The sequence below is a fragment of the Amblyomma maculatum genome, chromosome 1 (assembly GCF_055883805.1).
Source record: "Amblyomma maculatum isolate TAMU_Amacu chromosome 1, ASM5588380v1, whole genome shotgun sequence".
In the NCBI taxonomy this organism is placed as follows: domain Eukaryota; kingdom Metazoa; phylum Arthropoda; class Arachnida; order Ixodida; family Ixodidae; genus Amblyomma; species Amblyomma maculatum.
This window is the reverse complement of record NC_139344.1, coordinates 20,134,150-20,151,968: the sequence shown is the minus strand read 5'-3', so window position 1 is coordinate 20,151,968 and position 17,819 is coordinate 20,134,150. Positions and strand designations below refer to the sequence as shown.

The 17,819-nt window shown below is 49.2% G+C and overlaps 1 long non-coding RNA gene across 1 annotated transcript; it reads right to left on the bottom strand.

Annotated features, from left to right (window-relative positions):
* Window positions 1-15,318: 15,318 nt before the first annotated feature.
* On the bottom strand, window positions 15,319-16,279 carry LOC146201918 (uncharacterized). The gene is made up of 2 exons (XR_014701868.1): window positions 15,932-16,279; window positions 15,319-15,443 (listed from the first exon to the last, which is right to left on the bottom strand). It is a non-coding gene; the product is annotated as an uncharacterized LOC146201918 (long non-coding RNA).
* Between the last annotated feature and the right edge of the window lie 1,540 nt (window positions 16,280-17,819).

Below are 17,819 nucleotides of genomic sequence, written 5' to 3'. Positions count from 1 at the left end.
CGACAGCGGGACCGATCGTTCTTCAGCGGTACCGACGATCAGGACGTGGAGGGCTAGCTTTCATCGTATGAGCGTGTAAGCATGCACCCACAATAAGTGAGATGACGTCTTGAAACTTAACAACGTTATCTTCTACCTTACACAAGTAGCAAAGTTGTGGTTCGCCAATCACGAGGCTAACATTCCAACCTGGGCCTCGTTCAAATCTCGCTTTGTGGATGTCTTCGGTCGCCCTGCGGTCCGCAAGCTTCGCGCCGAACACCGTTTGCGCGAGCGGGTGCAGCAAACAGGAGAAACCTTCACTAGCTACATCGAAGACGTTTTAGATTTGTGCCATCGTGTAAACGCATCGATCACTGAAGCCGAGAAGATTCGCTACACATGATGGGCATCCACGAGGGCGTATTCAACATTCTGATGGCAAAAGAGCCCCGTACTGTAAGTGATGTTGTCACGATGTCAATGCTATGACGACCTTCGTCGGCAACGCATCGTCCCTCGACAACCTGAAGCCACGATCGCGGCTATGTCTGACGCCCCTGTAAGCGCCACACTAATTCAAGAGATCAGACTTCGTACGGGAAGAAGTTGCACGGCAATTATCGCTAATTCCAAACGTTCCGCATTCCAGTTCACACCTGGCTCCGACCATACGCCAGGTTATTCAGGAACAAGTTGCCGACGCACTTCCGCCCGCTCGACAACAAAGTCTTCATGCCGCTGCACTGACAGCTCCGCTCAGTCATGCCGACGCTGTCCCGACGCCCGCACACACTCCACTGCCATATGCTGAGGTTGCCGCAAGACCACCACCTCCTACGCCTTTTCCAACGTACGGTTCGCCTCAGCGGACATTTTTCACCCAGCGCCGTGCGCCACCTATTCTACGCCCTTGGCGCACATCTGACAACCGGCCCATTTGCTTTGCATGTGGTCTCCCTGGCCATGTTGCACGCCTGTGCGGCCGTCACCCAGCCCCGTACGCTTTCGATCAGAGCCCGGTCAACTAAGCGCAGCCGCCGTCCCCACCCCGTGCGCCACCTCAACCCTCGTCCCACTTTGACCACTTCTCGCACGACCACCGCTCAACCTCCCCGCGTCGTCACTCGCCGTCACCGATGCGTCGTCGCTCTACCTCGCCAATGCGGAAAACCACTAGACGCAGTCCCGCAGGCAAGAACTGCGCTTTCGTCGACCAGTGAAAGTCCTGCTTCGCCACCGAACAATTTAATCGAACTTACCACTGAAAATGTTTGTACTCTTGCGCTTGCGGATACTGGTGCTGCTGTGTCGGTTATTGACGTAAGACTGTGCCGCATGTTACGAAAAGTTGTTCTGCCATATTCTGAGGTTTCTTTGCGCACCTCCACTGCTCAGCACATCGAACCGCTCGGTACCTGCACAGCTCGAGTCACCATTCAGGACATTCTCTACGTCATCGGTTTTATCGTTCTATGTGACGGCTCTCATGACACTATTTTAGGATGGGACTTCTTGTGTCGCAATCGCGCCGTAATTCATTGCGCTCGTGCCGAAGTAGAGTTTTCTCCGCTGTGCACCGCACCAACCGCCGCTAACGTTCTTGAGGAAGCCAAATGCCATGTTGCGGATGCTACTGATATCCTGCCTTCATCTGCTGCGATTGTGCCTATAAACTGTGCCTCTCTTCAAGACTGTACAGTGCTCTTCACCCCATCTTCCCTTTTCGTCTCGCGACGCTGTCTTCCCCTGCCCTGCGCCGTCCTTAATGTACGAAGCGGACGCTCCGAACTAGCCATTACTAACGATTCGTTCTATTCACTCACGTTGCAACGTGGCGAGTGCGTTGGGCATGCCGAGCCTGTTCGATCAGAAAAAAGTTTTGACCGTCCCACCGGTTTTCTCCACCTGTGCCGACACAATCTCCGACGTCAGTGCCTTTAGCCCACCTCGTTCCTCGTCTCCTTCATCGCCTCTGACTGCCTTCGACAAAGCCATCGACAGTGCTCTCGCTCCAGATCAACGCGCCAAGCTCATCGACTTGCTGAACCGATTCCGAGCTTCCTTTGACATCCAGCAGCCATCCTTGGGTCGTACATCAACTGTTTCCCACCAGATCTATACTGGTACGCACGCCCCTTTACGCCAACGCCCTTATCGCGTATCAGCTTCAGAGCGCCGCATTATTGATGAGCAAGTTTACGAGATGCTCAGTAGGGGTGTAATTCAGCCTTCCAGTAGCCCTTGGGCGTCCCCGGTCGTTTTAGTCAAGAAGAAAGACGGGTCTATGCGATTCTGTGTGCACTACCGCCGCCTTAATGCGATCACACGAAAGGACGTCTATCCGCTACCACGCATAGACGACGCGCTGGACACTTTGCATGGAGCGGAATTCTTCTCTTCAATCAATTTACGTTCTGGCTACTGGCAAGTTCCCATGGCTGAGGACGATCGCCCCAAGACAGCTTTTGTCATCCATGACGGGCTCTACAAGTTCAACGTCATGCCGTTTGGCCTGTGTAACGCGCCCGCCACCTTTGTACGCATGATGGACAACATTCTCCGCGATTTGAAGTGGCACACATGTCTCTGCTACCTGGATGATATCGTTCTATTTTCATCCGACTTCGCGACCCACCTGACTCGCCTTGAAACGGTCTTGCAATGCCTTAGCGACGCCGGTCTGCAGCTCAATCTGGAAAAGTGCTATTTCGCCGCTCGCCAACTCACTATTTTAGGGCATTCACTGTCCAAGGATGGCATCCTTCCTGATCCATTTAAACTTCGCGCAGTCGCAGAGTTCCCGAAGCCAACATCTATCAAGCAATTACGCAGCTTTATAGGCTTATGTTCATATTTTAAGCGTTTCGTACGGAACTTAGCGAGCATCATAGCTTTCTGACGCGACTTCTCAGCGCTCACAAAGATCTTTCTGACTGGTCGCCGGCTTGCGATACTGGTTTTACGAAATTACGCACGATACTTACCTCACCCCCCGTATTGCGCCATTTTGACCCGGCTGCTCCTACTGAAGTGCACACCGATGCCAGTGACGCCGTCCTCGGCGCTGTTCTTGACCAACGAAAACCTGGTGTTGATGAGTACGTTGTGGCATACGCAAGTCGAACTTTGACCAAGGCCGAGACCAACTACTCGGTGACAGAAAAGGAATGCTTGGCCATTGTTTGGGCGCTTCAGAAATTTCGGCGATACTTGTATGGGCGCCCATTCCATGTTGTTACAGACCACCACGCTTTGTCTTGGTTGTCTTCACTAAAAGACCCTACAGGCCGTCTCGGCCGCTGGTCGCTTAGACTGCAAGAGTATGCTATCCGAGTTATCCATCGTACAGGGCGCAAGCACTCCGACGCAGACGCTTTATCTCGCTCGCCGGTGCCGCCTGACGCTCCGTTGTCACCTGCCTCCAGCATCGCCTTGTCTTCCCTGTCCATCGAAGACATGCCATCAGAACAGCGCAAGGATCCATGGCTAACATCACTAATCGATCTTCTTACGAACTCGTCACTTTCACCGGCTCCGCGTTCCCTTCGTCGTCAAGAGCAGCATTTCGCCCTTCGTGACCGTCTCCTCTATCGACGCAATTATATGCTAGATGGCCGTAAGTGGCTGCTCGTCGTACCACGCCACCTCCGTAGTGATATATGCGCATCTTACCATAACGATCCGCCGTGTGGTCATTTGAGTGTATTTAAGACTTATGAACGGTTGCGACAGCGGTTTTACTGGCGCGGTATGTACACCTTCGTCAGTAAGTATGTGCGCTCATGCATCGATTGCCAGCGTCGCAAGCCTTCTCCTCTCCATCAGCCGGCTCCACTACAGCATCTTGCGTGCCCATGCCGACCATTCCATCGTGTTGGCATCGATTTGTATGTCCCTCTGCCATATACACCCGCAGGGAATCGTTGGATCATCGTGGCCGTCGATCACCTTACTCGCTATGCGGAGACAGCAGCATTTCAGGATGCCACCGGACCCAATGTCGCGTCCTTTCTTCTTCATCATTTCATTCTGCGGCACGGGGCCCCTCGTGGACTTCTAAGTGATCGAGGCAAGTCTTTTCTATCCGGGGTTGTCGAAGCGCTCCTACGCGAATGTCAGACCATCCACCGGACAGCCAGCGCGTACCACCCTCAAACCAACGGCCTCACACAGCGCTTCAACCGCACACTGGGTGACATGATGTCCAAGTATATCGCTTCCGACCACTCCGATTTGGACAGATTCTCCCATTTATAGCCAATGCCTATAACACCGCCGTTCAAGCAACTACCGGATTCTCACCATTTTTTCTGCTGTACGGGCGGGAACCTTCGTCTCCACTCGGCAGCATCCTCCCCTACCGTCCTGATATCTCAGACTATACATCACTTTCAACTGCTGCCAGGCGTGTTGAAGAATGTCGCAAGCTCGCTCGCTCGCTTACATCGGACGAGCAAGCCCAGAAGAAAACGGACAGCAGCCACCCTGTGCACCAATTCTCTCCCGGTGCTCACGTATGATTCTGGGTCCCATCGACACCACGAGGTCTGACCAGCAAGTTTACTGCCAAGTACCACGGACCCTATGTAGTGCTCCAACAGACTTCTCCCGTCAATTACCTAGATGAACCGCCAGCCGCTTCCACTGACCTTCGCCGCCGTGGGCGTGAGATTGTTCACGTGGATCGTTTGAAGCCCTATTACGATCCCGCTATCCTTTCGTCTCCTTGAGTCGCCAGGATGGCTCCTCTTTTCTGCGGGGGCCAGATTGTAAAGACGAAGTTCCATTTAAGCGGAAAGATCACCGACAAAGAGGAAGTGCCCTTTGCGGACTAGCTGTCTTCAAGCTGAGCCACCACCACTCCAGTCTTGCTCGCTACCAGTGACCACTACCAGTGCCTGGATCCCCGCTTATATATATATATATGGAAAGAAGCCAACAGTCGGCGAGGCCAAGGAAGGCATTGGGGATTGTACTTTGTCTTTTTTTTTTACTTCGGTAATCACATAAACTACTAATGCAATCTGTTTATGGGAAAGATAAACACAAAGTAGAAGGAAAAACAAACGTGCTGATGGTGGGAACCGAACCCAGGACCTCCGAATATCGCCTCCGGTGCTCTTCCAACTGAGCTCACGAAGGGCGAAATGCTGCGCTTGATGACGAAGAGCACGCGGAGCCGGTGGAATATATATATATATATATATATATATATATATATATCTTGTGGAAGAAGGCCAGGTGGAGACGGCAAGGTCGAGACGGCAAAGCAAGGGATGCCGTCTCTGGCGATTTATTCCGATGAACAACCGAGGCGCGTGCCACCGGTGGCGCCGCGGGAAGATGAAGATGATGATATGTACGCGTGAAGCGTGAAAGAAGGTCCTTGGAAGGCTCACATCACAATATATATATATATATATATATATATATATATATATATATATATATATATATATATATATATATATATATATATATATATATATATTTATTTATTTATTTATTTATGTTCTGTCTTTGTTTTTGTTTTTTGTTCTTTACTGAGTTAGCTGTATGAGTGACATTCACCGAAAATGGCGACATTTGGAGCCTCCCCAGCCGGTTTGCGGGTCCCGGCGAATGAAGCCTTCATGCACTGCCATGAGAGTCACCTCACCCCTCCCCGCACCTTCTCACTAGATATAGTGCAGTTTCCTTCTACCCACTCTGCCGATTGGTGGGCAGGCTGCCCACCCATCGGCACCCTGCCGGCATCTCATGCGATTCGTGCCAAACATTGTTTGTTTTTGTTTTGTCTTCCATGTCAACAATAAATCGCAAATTTCGTTGCAGCTACGTTTTTGCGCAGCTGCATTTTTCGAAAAGGGATTGGTAATCCAAGGTTCTTCCCGATCAGGAGCATTTATCCATCCTGGCATTAGGATTTTTGCGTTAACGTTTAATTGGCATGCACGCATTGAAAATGCATGACTGCATCAGCGAAGCCTACAAGAGTAACAGAGAGAAAACATAACGGCAGGCCTCACGGCAGTCAGCAGAGTTTCGGTGCCACGAAAGAGGGCGCAATCAATCTCCTTCAGCCATCAACAGTGGCTGGGACACAGGCAAGCCGTAGAGGGCTTCCAGTGCATCGAAGCGACACCTGGCGCCGATTCCTATCTATAGTACGACGTGCATATGTTAGGAGTGACAATATAGAGATTTTTGCGATATCAGATGGAGGAGGCGGGTGACGTTAGATGGCGCAGAAAGCAGTTTTGCCACGCTCTCCGACGCCCCGCAATATTGTGATCGCAACAGTACATTAGCATGAGACAGTCGTTGTGTTTTCAATGTTAGCGGCAGCTTTTCTTGCTTTGATTGCACATTAACTAGCCCTCAATAATTCATAACCCTTGCTTTTCTTAAGCTTCAGTCCTTCAGAATAACAATCTTGTTATTTGTGGTTAGGCGATCGCTTAAAAACATCATAAAAATTGTGCTAAGTCAGCACGTAGGCCTCGCCGTTGGTTAGTTTCTTGTTTTTTCTGGAATTTCGCTTTCTTGCCTCAGGACGCAAACGTTGCGATAATGTTGTTTGCTCTGTTTGTATTGAGTATTCCGTACACTGTGTCGACGGCAGTGGAGTGCACAGTGCAGTTTACACTTTGGCCAATGCTACCTACTAGCTCAGTGCGATTTTCAAGTCCATTAGGAATGCTTCGTATCTAGACAACGTTTAGACGCAAGCGTTTTTCGATCTAGGCAGGCCGGAGTTTAGTGTCCTGCCCTCACCTTGAATGCCAAAATAGAGCTCCCTTCAAGTTACTTATTACGTTAGTGTAATTTGCGTCTCGAAGATTCCTGTCCAGAAGCGAAAACGTTCAATAGGAAGCCCCATCCCCCCCCCCCCCAAAAAAAAAAAAAAGGGCGTGGTGTAGAGCTCAAGAAGCTGCTGGCGGAAAAGAGAAGGGATTATGAAGTTTGATAACCAGTTTTTGGACACCAAAAGAGGATTGTGATGCCACAACACTAGAAAAACAAACAAAAAGTAGGGTTAAACTAACCTTCAATTTGTAAAAACGTCTTCCAGTTGTCGTCAAATTTAAGTTTTCTAAATCCATGGTTACATTCTTTAGGAATGCATTTTGAAAGATCCAAAATTACGCCTTCAGGAATACCAAAGTACCAAAAATAATGCGCCTGATTGGATATCATTTAGACCATTCTTTTCAGATCCAGGTCTTTCACGCGTGACTTTACGGCGTAAATGTCTTATATTGCCACCAGGTGTCAATAGGTGGCGGCCGGAGACGACTATGTTTTGAAAAGAATAGGACACGTCTGGTTTCGAACCTGCAAGGATGCTGAATGTTGGGTTGCCTATTCTGCACCGTGACATATTGGTGGAGGTGCTGGGACCCTTCCTGGCATATGTCCCACAGGTTCCTGGCATATGTCCTCCCGGTGCTGAGGGTCTCCGGCCTCTACCTGTCGTGACTCCAGTTCACCAAGTCGCAGAAACCTTGGCCCGTACCTAGAGTACGGGCCTTTGCAGTTTACCTCTGCGCCTGCTCCTAGACGAGCCATGCAAGGCACTACTCATTACACCCTCCGCAACCCACGAGTACCAAAGCCCTTCCACGGTACTAAGCTTGAGGTCGTGGAGAACTGGCCTGCTCAGTGTGAACGCGTCGCAGCATTCCTTCAGTGGGACGACATCGGAAAGCTGAGGAACGTGTTCTTCGGCCTGGACGAAGGCGCTCGTGATGGTACAAAAACCGTGAAGGCACTCTGACATCATGGCGTGAGTTCCTCAGTAAACTGCTGGAAGCATACACCAGCACGGATCGTCGAGAAAGAGCTAAGCTGCCTTTCAGTCCCGCATCCGGATTCTGAACGGGACGGTGGCGATGTACATGGAGGGCATGACGCAGCTGTTCCGGCGAGCTGACCCAGACATGTCGGGGGCGAAAAAGCTACGCGACCTAATGCGTAGCCTCATGGAGTAAAGGAAAAAACTGAGGAAGGAGAGGCCATGACGTCACTTTTCGCGACGCCGGCCCGCGACCAGAAAATGCTGTGGCGCCACCTACACATGGGGCAGCTTTTCCCTTCGCACTCCTCTTTGTGCCTTTCCTTGTCTGAGCGCTTCTCCGCCCCATCCGACGCTGACAGCCATGCTGCCCCATAGCAAGCTGACGCTGTTGTTATTTGCTCCATATCTGGGGTAAAAAAAAAGCACGTGACTTCCGGCACGTTTTTCGCAATGCATCTGGGATACATGGGGCCTCTCCTCAGTTTTTTTCCTTCCTCCATGCGTAGCATTAAAGAACAGCTTCTTGTGGGCTTGTGCGCAAGCCGCCGGGAACTGTTGCTGAGTATTTAACATCACCAATCTAACATTAATAGCTTGCTATGACGTACGCAGACACGTTTACTTTTACGCTTCGCTTTTCACTACGTGGAAGCTTATAGAAAAACCCCACGTATATTTTCTGCTCAAAAGCCGGGGACACTGTTCAGAAAATTGCAGTTTCTTAGGTAATACCACCAGATATTTATTCCACTTAGAATTTATGAATGGTGAGTTTAATTGTGGTTCCGCGAATTAAATCCTAGCTGCCGAGATTTTCTGCTCGTTTAAACATTTACTCTTCAATAGAACAAATAACATTTTTTTTTCAACAAAATGAAGCGCAGTTCAAACATGGTGTCAACGCGGGGCGCAGACACCAGCCTCGTTCAAACGTCTTCAGGCCGCAGGATTCGGTTCTTGGCAGTACACTTGTGGCAGTACACTTGTGGCAGCTGGGAAGGCCTGAAACTCCGGAGGGCTCAGGACAAAACTCTTCCTCTTTCCAAAGCCCCCTCCCCCCCCCCCCCCCCCCCCCCCATCCCGGAGGGGACGCGAATGTACATCAACAGGTAAAATAACGCGGTTATACGAGGGGCTGCTTGATCGCGTTTTCACAACGTTGTTTAAAGCCACGAAACTCAATGAAAAATGATCTTCCCTCTAGTATTTTTTCACTCCACTGATGAAATTACGAGGCGCTACTTCGAGGTTACCTGCATTAGAGGCGAATATTTTATATTGACCAATGCACCAACTCTTCCAGGTTCCTGTCTGCGTTCGTGGGAAAAGCCAATGATGTACTTCACGATGTGAATGATCATTCCCAGTGGAAGGAGTGGAAGGTCAGAAAGAGGCTACTCACCAGTGTCTCAGAGGTCACGTGACTATACTCCTGCATAGAACGGTACTAGGATTCGGTGTTTTTTAGCCCCGTCTGCGTTCGATTCGTACAGCTCCTTCAAAGGTGTAATACAAAATGCAAGACTGTCAGCCGAGAGAGAACATACAGTAACAAATATTGACAGTATATTTCCTTTTATATTGCTGTAGCTGTAATATAAACTTTGGTAACGGTTTCGGTTTTAAGCCCGCTATAGACAAGGGCTAACTCCCCCTCTAACCGTATCTTTACAATAGGGACATCGGGGAAACCCAGCTCAATTACTCTTCTCTTGAAAATCAGCTATATACCTCTTTCTCGGCAAGTTAGCCTTTTTGTCAGGCAGCAGTAAATAATGCACTAATGAAAAAGGAAACAGAGGAGTGAAATAGTGAAGCATAAAAATAAAAAAAACGTCACTACTCTCTCCGCGATCTGAGGCGCTGCTGTGCATGCTGTGCTGCTGCGATGCTCCAAACTTCCTAACCGAAACCCGAAGTTTGATAAGTTCCAGGAGCGTCAGTCAGATGGCTTCCGGAGATAAGTATGCGTTGACGGATGTCTTTCACAAGCGTACCATCAGCACTGCCGTACGGCAGGGAGATACGATCAGTGCTTCGACCTGCTTTTTTCTAACAGGATTTTCTCCCCCTCCACCAATCTTACTTCTTTTCCTCCTCCTCGGAGGCACTCCGTTTCACCGGGCTCGCAAGGGAAGAAAGAGGTCCCGCATGCATCTTATGCCTCCCGCAGCGTCCCTTCGCCCGGTTGTGGACGCCACAGTTTCGGGCACGAAGCAGGCGCACGACATCTGCTGGCAGCTAAGTTGCCCGATCGGCGAATCCTTCGTCTTTACGTCCATGTTTAGAGCAGGCATTCCTCGAGTGCACGGCACATGCCCGCGTGCTTCTTCCCTCACAACGTCGACGCCAGAGCGGCGGCTCCGCTGCGAATGGGGTTATATAGTCAAAAGCAGCGCTTGGGCGAGAGGTGGTCAGACGTACTGTACACGCTAGGCCTGGAGCACAATGGTCGCTACTACCGCATTGTCACGCGTAATGATGATTAACTCAGATGTGCACTCAATTTTGTAGCGACAGCTACACTGCGCTAGGTTTTCAAGCCGTCGGCGTGGCACCGTGGCACCGTGTGCCGTATGCCTTACGAAGAAGAATCAGAAGAAGAAGAAGGCAGATAACTTTCTAGTTGGTAGATGCGAACAACAACAGCGAGTTGCTAGGACAGAAGGTTCGTTGGAACGTAGACAGATAACTTGCTAGTTGGTAGATGCGAACGAAAACAGCGAGTTGCTAGGACAGAAGGTTCGTTGGAACGTTGTGACGGCGGCACATTAAACCCAGGTGTCTGCAGAAAAATTCGCTGCAACGCTCACAGCTTTCGCTCTCACTAGGTTCAAGCCCTGCCTAAACCCCCGCAATATTTTTAAAGCAATACGTAATGCATGTCACCTTAATCGTTGAGGTTAGGAATATATTTTCAGTTTCTTGCTAAAGTACGATCATAAATATTTGAAGAACAAATTACGGCGCATAATTAGTTGTCGATCCTTCCAGAAAACACGGTGAATGGCGCATGCTTTAATTGCGCTCATCCCACAGTGTGTGTCAATTTCGTTGAAATAGTTTTCTTGGAAAATGATGTCTGCTTTCTAAATCGGTCCATGAAGCAGAGCTCCTTGCGAGTTGAAGACTATCTTCCAGCGGATTAGGCGAGTATTTAGTAAACCGTGGCCATATCAAATGAAGAACGCTAAAAGTCGTGTTTACCTCGCTTTCGTACATACGAACCGTCACGAACTACTGCGGTGTTTCGAAAAGGCAAGTAATCATTTACACAAAAAAGACTAATAATGGCCAAATTTTCACATCACCAGCAGCTTTCCAAAAATACAAAACAAAAGCGTGCTGACAAAGCCTTAAAAGTTCTGAATAACGTTTCTAGTTGAGATAACAATACCTTGGTTTCGCTCATGATCGCCAGCTTTCATTTCAAGAGCTGAAAATCACTTTAATCGTTCTTTTTCCACTATGGTTCCCCCTGATCAGGGTTCTACAATGACTGCATTTCCAAGAACAAACTGTACAAAGCATTTTTGAAGGCAACAGATGATCTAGAAATTCATGATACATTTGTCTCCCTAAAGAAGCATTACATCGTTGGACCTCGATGTTCTAGACATAAAGCCAGTTAAATACGTTTCACCTTTGATCTCACATTCAATGGCTCATATAGCAAACTTATATTTCTTTGAGAACTGAATCTTCTAAGTGGATAAAAAGTTTAAAGGTTTCTGTAAACTAGAAGCTGTTTCTTCTTCTTCTTCTTCTTCTTCTTCTTCTTCTTCTTCTTCTTCTTCTTCTTCTTCTTCTTCTTCTTCTTCTTCTTCTTCTTCTTCTTTTCTTGTTCATCTTATTCTTCTTTTTGTTCTTCTTCTTCTTCCTCCTCTTCTTCTTCGCGGCTGTTCAAGGTCAAACGTGGCCCTTCCCGAGACGACGCGACGGGCCGAAACCTGACGCAGTATTGCTATCGCAATAAAATCTCCTAACACAGCATTTACTTTTGCCGGTACTTTAACAATGCCCTCCTCCACTGAGAATATTTTGTCAGATTTTTGTCACACCTTGACTTGTTGTTACGTACCATTTCATCAGTATTATTTATTTATTTATTTATTTATTTATTTATTTATTTATTTATTTATTTATTTATTTTTTTATTTACCAATATTGTAGCGTGTGCAACAGCAGCCGCTAGGCGGCAGCTCATCGAGTCTCGTGCGCGGACTGGAAGAAGTGGTCTCGTGGCGTTCGAGAAGAAGCTGAAGTCGGCTGCTGTCTCTCAGTGCTCTCTCTGGACCTACTCTTCTGTGCCTTCTAGGTCAACCCCCCCTACTAAAACCAACCTTCTGGTTACGGGCCTAAACGGCTACGTGACACTGGTGGAGGTGAGGCCTTGAATTACATGTCTCGGGCCTCTCGCAGCCGCTCATCGAGTCCCAACCGGCTTCCGCTCGTGTCGACACCCGTTCATCGCTGCAGCCGTCGCCTCCGAGGTCTGGCGCCGGAATTTGCCCCTCTACCTGAACCGACGCCAGCTGATCAGCAGTTCGAGACTTCTGTAATGGCACAGGCAAGTCAGCACCAGTTGCTGCTTCAGCAGCCTCGTACGCCCCCCAGTTTCCATGGCGCTACTGGGGAAGATGTCGACGGCTGGATCGACCAGTTCGAGCGAGTGGCGCAATTCAATCAGTGGAGCCCTGCTCAGAAGCTGCACAATGTGTACTTCGCCCTTGAGGACTGCGCCAAAACATGGTATGAGAATAGGGAAGCCAGTCTTCAAAGCTGGGATTCCTTTCGCCAGCAGCTGCGGGACACTTTTTCCAGCCATGACCGCCGTGATCGCGCACGCCGCCTCCTAGAAGCTCGTGTCCAACTACCAAACGAGAGCGTGGCCATGTTCGCTGAGGACGTGACGCGTCTTTGCCGACGGGCTGATCCCGACATGACGGAATCAGCGAAGTTGCGCCACCTGATGCAGGGCGTAAAAGAACCCCTCTTCGCTGGTCTGGTTCGGAGTCCACCTCAAACCGTCGCGGACTTCATCAATGAAGCTACCCTCATTGAGCGAGCCCTGCAGCAAAGATACCGGCGCACGGAGTCTGCCTGTGGTCAGCCCTTCAGCAGTGTGGCCACATTGAACGGATCCACTGACGATCACTCTCTGCGTGAGCTGATCCGCGAGGTAGTTCGCGAGGAGCTCCTCAAGTTCAACCTTGGATCGCCTAACCCGACTGCCGTGGCTGTCACCGAAGCCGTGCGGGAAGAAATACGTCAGACATTGTCCCCGCCTGAGTCACCGTCGGAGCCACGTTCTATGAACTACGCAGCGGCTCTTCGTCGGCCTGCAGTGCCTCTTGCGCAACAGCTTCGATTCGAAGCACAGCCGCCACCCACTTTGCAGCCACCGTTCTACCAACCGTCCTTCCAGCCGCCATACCAGCAGAGCCTCGTCATACAGCCGTCCGCTCCTCAGCCACTATACTACCAGCCTTCCTACCAGCCACCGCCCCAGCAGAGCCCCGTCATGCAGCCACCGGTTCGGAAGGCAGACGTCTGGCGCACTCCTCGCCAACGGCCGCTGTGCTACCACTGTGGAGAACCCGGCCACTTGTACCGTCGTTGTCCATACCGTGAGCTCGGTCTTCGGGGTTTTTCTCGGGATTCCCCGCGTCCCCGGGTCGGCGAACGCCCTCCAGAAATCGAGGAGTACCTCGCAACCCGTGCAACCCCTTCAGGCAACCGTACACAGTCTTCTCCCGCGCGCTACTCGTCACCTAGCCGCCGTGATTTCAATGATGCGCCGAGGCGCCGGTCGCCAAGCCCACACCGGGGAAACTGAAGGCGGCGACCTCAGGGGGGCAGGTTGCTGACGAACGGAACCGATATCCCGAAGACCCCCCCGTGACGACTCAGTCCGATGCTGTGACTAGGATGCCGCCGCAGCCACATGAATCCGAAACTCCCAATCAACCTCAAGCCGATCAAGTTGTTAGCGCCGACCTTTCCGTTCTCGTCGACGGACACCCAGTAACAGCTTTGGTAGACACCGGAGCAGACTTCTCAATAATAAGCAAAAATTTCGCAGATCGGCTCTCTAAGGTGAAAACTGAATGGCTGGGGCCGCAAATTCGTACTGCTGGCGGTCACCTTATGACGCCGATCGGACGATGCACTGCCCGAGTAACCATCGCCGATTCAGCCTTTGTAGCCGTTTTTGTTATCCTGCCACACTGCTGCAAGGATCTCATACTCGGCATGGACTTTTTACGTGAGCATGGGGCGATTATTAATGTTCCTCGCCGTACTGTAACGTTTTCGACGCCTGAAACGATGACCGCTGACTCAGAAAGACGCCACGCACCTTTACGCATCGTTGACGCGGATGTATTCATGCCGCCGCGTTCGTCTGCTCTCGTCGCAGTCAGGTGCGACGATCAGTCCTGTGCTGCCGGTGTTGCCGAACAGAACATAGAGCTTCTGTTACGTCATGGAGTCTGTGTTGCACGCGGTATAGTTCATCTGACTAATGGTCTAGCTCACGTACTGATTACGAACTTCGGGAACGAACGGCAACGCATCGCTAAAGGCACCACGGTAGCTTACTTTGAAGGTGTCGCAGAAGCAGCCCACGGCTGCTTTGTTCTTGAGACCAACACGTCTGCCAGCCAAACGCCCAACTTCGACCCTGATGTGAATCCCGCTCTATCACCGGCAGAGAAGGACAGACTCGTTGGGCTACTCTTTCAGTTTCAAGACTGCTTCTCATCCGCCTCCGCGGTTAAACAGACGCCCTTGACCAAGCACCGCATAACCCTTACAAAAATGCATGTAGGGTTTCTATAGAAATTCGAAAGCGTTGTGTCAATACACGCTGTTGAAAGTCTGTTGATAATCGGCAACATCTTGGATGATGCAGTGTTGACCTCTTGTTGAGCGCTTATGAAATAGTGGCCCATGTGTTTCTTAGGAGCGCTTTTGGAATTCGCGCAACTGAAATTCTGTTGATTTCAGGCTCAAATGCTTCAGAAACTCTGCAAGTGACGCTTTTTGATTTTCTGCTACCTTTCCACTCCTGAACAACAGAAAATAGTACACGACCATCGGTTTGCCAGGAGCAGACACGGGGTGATTTTCATTAATGCAAAAGTAGTACAGTACATCTCCTAGCTGCGATAAGTCACCACATTCTATGTTCTGCCCGACCAATCAACAATCCTGTCTGATCAGTGCTGGTTAATGATAAGCATAGTGAGGCATAAAAGAACAAAACAGATCTTGATCTTTTAAGCCCCATTATACTTACTCACTCATTAACCTACACTAAACTGACTAAATTGTTGATTGATCGAGCAGAACATAGAATGTGTTGACTGACCGCAGCAAGGATATGTGCTGTTCTACTTTTGCATTAATGTAAACCACCTCGTGCCTGCTCCCGGCTAACCGTTGATCACGCAGCATTTTCTGTTAATCCGCAGCGGAAAGGGAACACAGAATAAAAAATGCGCGTTAATGAGAAAGAAAAAATATGCATCTTTGGTGAACCCATAACATGAGCTGGGCTGTTTATTTGCTTTATTTCAATTCATATGCAAGGTATGACGCCAGGCTATTCTTTGCGTAAAACGCTGATACGTCCGGGAACTCCTCGCATGTGATGCTGAAATAAACAATATAAATCATAATTAAGTTGCGGTATATACTAACTTAAAAATAGAGGAAAGGCATTTGTGCGCTGCTCCACGTCATAGCTCAAGAAATTTCTTGTCTAAAATGAGTTGTCACTGTCTTTCACTGCTTAGACGGCATCGACCGCCGCTTCCACAGCTCGGCAGCACTGCCACATCGTTCATTTCTCCCTGATAAACAATATATGCTGCCGTCAAAGATCCTATTGTGAATATAAATAGCAAAGTGCAAGTCACAAGCATTACTACCCAGAAAACTTTAAGCAGAATTACCAACTATAGGCACCAAAATGAGTGGAAACAAAAACAAACACTGCAAAAATGGTGGAGCTGCACAGATTCAATAATCCACAATGTGTGACAGAGGCATATTATGATCTCGATAATGTGTCCGTCTCAGCGCGAGTAGCGTATCGAAAGAGTACAGCACTGTGCCGAACAATCCGTCAAAAACGGTCACCTTGTAAAAGAAAGAAAATGTCGCCATCCCAACTGGCGTTCCATCGGCCCCAGCGTCCGCGTTAGAGACAAGCCTGGTTCTCTCTCTCTCCCTCCTTTTTTTCCGACGAGGCTGGCTTGCCTGCTAGAAATATTTACATGCTCGCTTCCCCTTGTAGCACACACTGTACAAGACTGGCACAAACACGAATAGGAAAAAGTAAAACTCTCACCAAAGTGCAGACGCTCCCTCCGCCCGTGCCGGCTTTTCGCCCAGAATCCAAAACGCCTGCGACTGTTGAACTTCTTAAACACGTCCTCCTTGCGCAGAAGCTGCCACCCAAGAGCGGATTCCTCCGAAGACTTAAATGCGTACGTTCGCGCTCAAATTTGAACAAAACGATCTTCGTGATAATCACCAGCGAAAAACCTACATACGGTGCTTCGCTCACAGTGCAAGATGCGACCACGGTGGCGGGAAAACGCCAACTGAACTGGCACATCGCCGCACTCAGCGTACCCGCGTCCGCGTGCAAAGAAAACAGGGCGCGGAAGAACAGCTTCGGTGAAAAGGGGGAGCCGCCGCCCCCGCTGCGCGAGCTATGCTGCAGCCAAGGTCATCTCCGTGAAGACAAACCACGGAGAAGGCAGAGAGCAGAGACCCAGAGGGAGCAACCCCTCCCCCCCTCCCCCTTTTTCCCCCCAGCCGACAGGAAGTAACTCTCGACCCTCCGGACATGCTGGCGCCGTTCGCGGCACGGGGGAAAGATGGGTGTGGACAGTAGCAAGGCAGTGGCCGAATGCTTCTTTGAAAAGACGAGTCGCGGATAGAAGACGCGTGTAATCCTATTTTTTTTTTCTTTTTATTTCATACGCGAATGTTTTTGCTATGCGTGTTAACTCTATAGTATGCGTGGGATCAATCCGTCATTATTAGAACCCCTCAATGTTTAAAGTGACTTCATTTTAGCATGGTGTCCACTTTAAGAAAGGAAGGAAAAGAAAAAAATAACAGTTAAATTCTCCAAAGACATACAGGATTCCAATACAGACTGCACCTCATTTTGCGGCAAAAGCTACGGGCAAAAATACCTAGGCTTGGGCAGAATGTCAGACCCTGAAGCATATATATAGTGAACTTTGCAACTGGTTTAAAAAAGCTTTGTCCTGCCCTACATGGTAGGTTCAATCTAGGATCCTGTTTGTTAGTATGATGACTCACTGAACTTGTTTTATGATAAATATAAAATATGTCCTACCACTAAAGTTACCTTCTGCGACATACAGAAGCTGATTCATTACGGATTCTGACTGACATTCAACGATGTATTTGCATTATTAGTGGAGGCTTTGCCATCATGAAGTTTTTAGGGCATATTTTCACTGTGTTGCGAAGCTTGAGCTAAGTGTGCACCGTTAATATGTACTTTTATATAACATGAACGAGCACGCAACTGCATGCTGCTCTTATATTTCCCTTTGCAGAATGTGGCCAATAGTTGATTACAAGTGAGACCAAAAATTCATAACGAAATTGTCACATCATGTTCTTATCATTTGTGCCTAAAACTACTTAAAAACATGGGTCAGCTTGAACAGTACACGCTAATTGTTCGTGAACGTTGAAAACTGACAACAAAAAGCACATAGAAAAAATAGCACAAAAAGTCTATTGGGTAGAACACAATGAAAATTCTGTGGGCCCTGTAAAGATTGCACTCAGCTGGGGTTGAATGTCTATCGAAATTCAATAAATTCAAAAGGCGGTCAATAGTCCAACAATAGAGTTTCAAAACTCATTTTTGTAAGGGAATAACCGACGACCGCACCCGACCAGTCAGGCAGAACCCCTACCGAGTGTCACCGCGGGAACGCGAAGTCATTGCTCAACAGGTCGACGAGATGTTAAA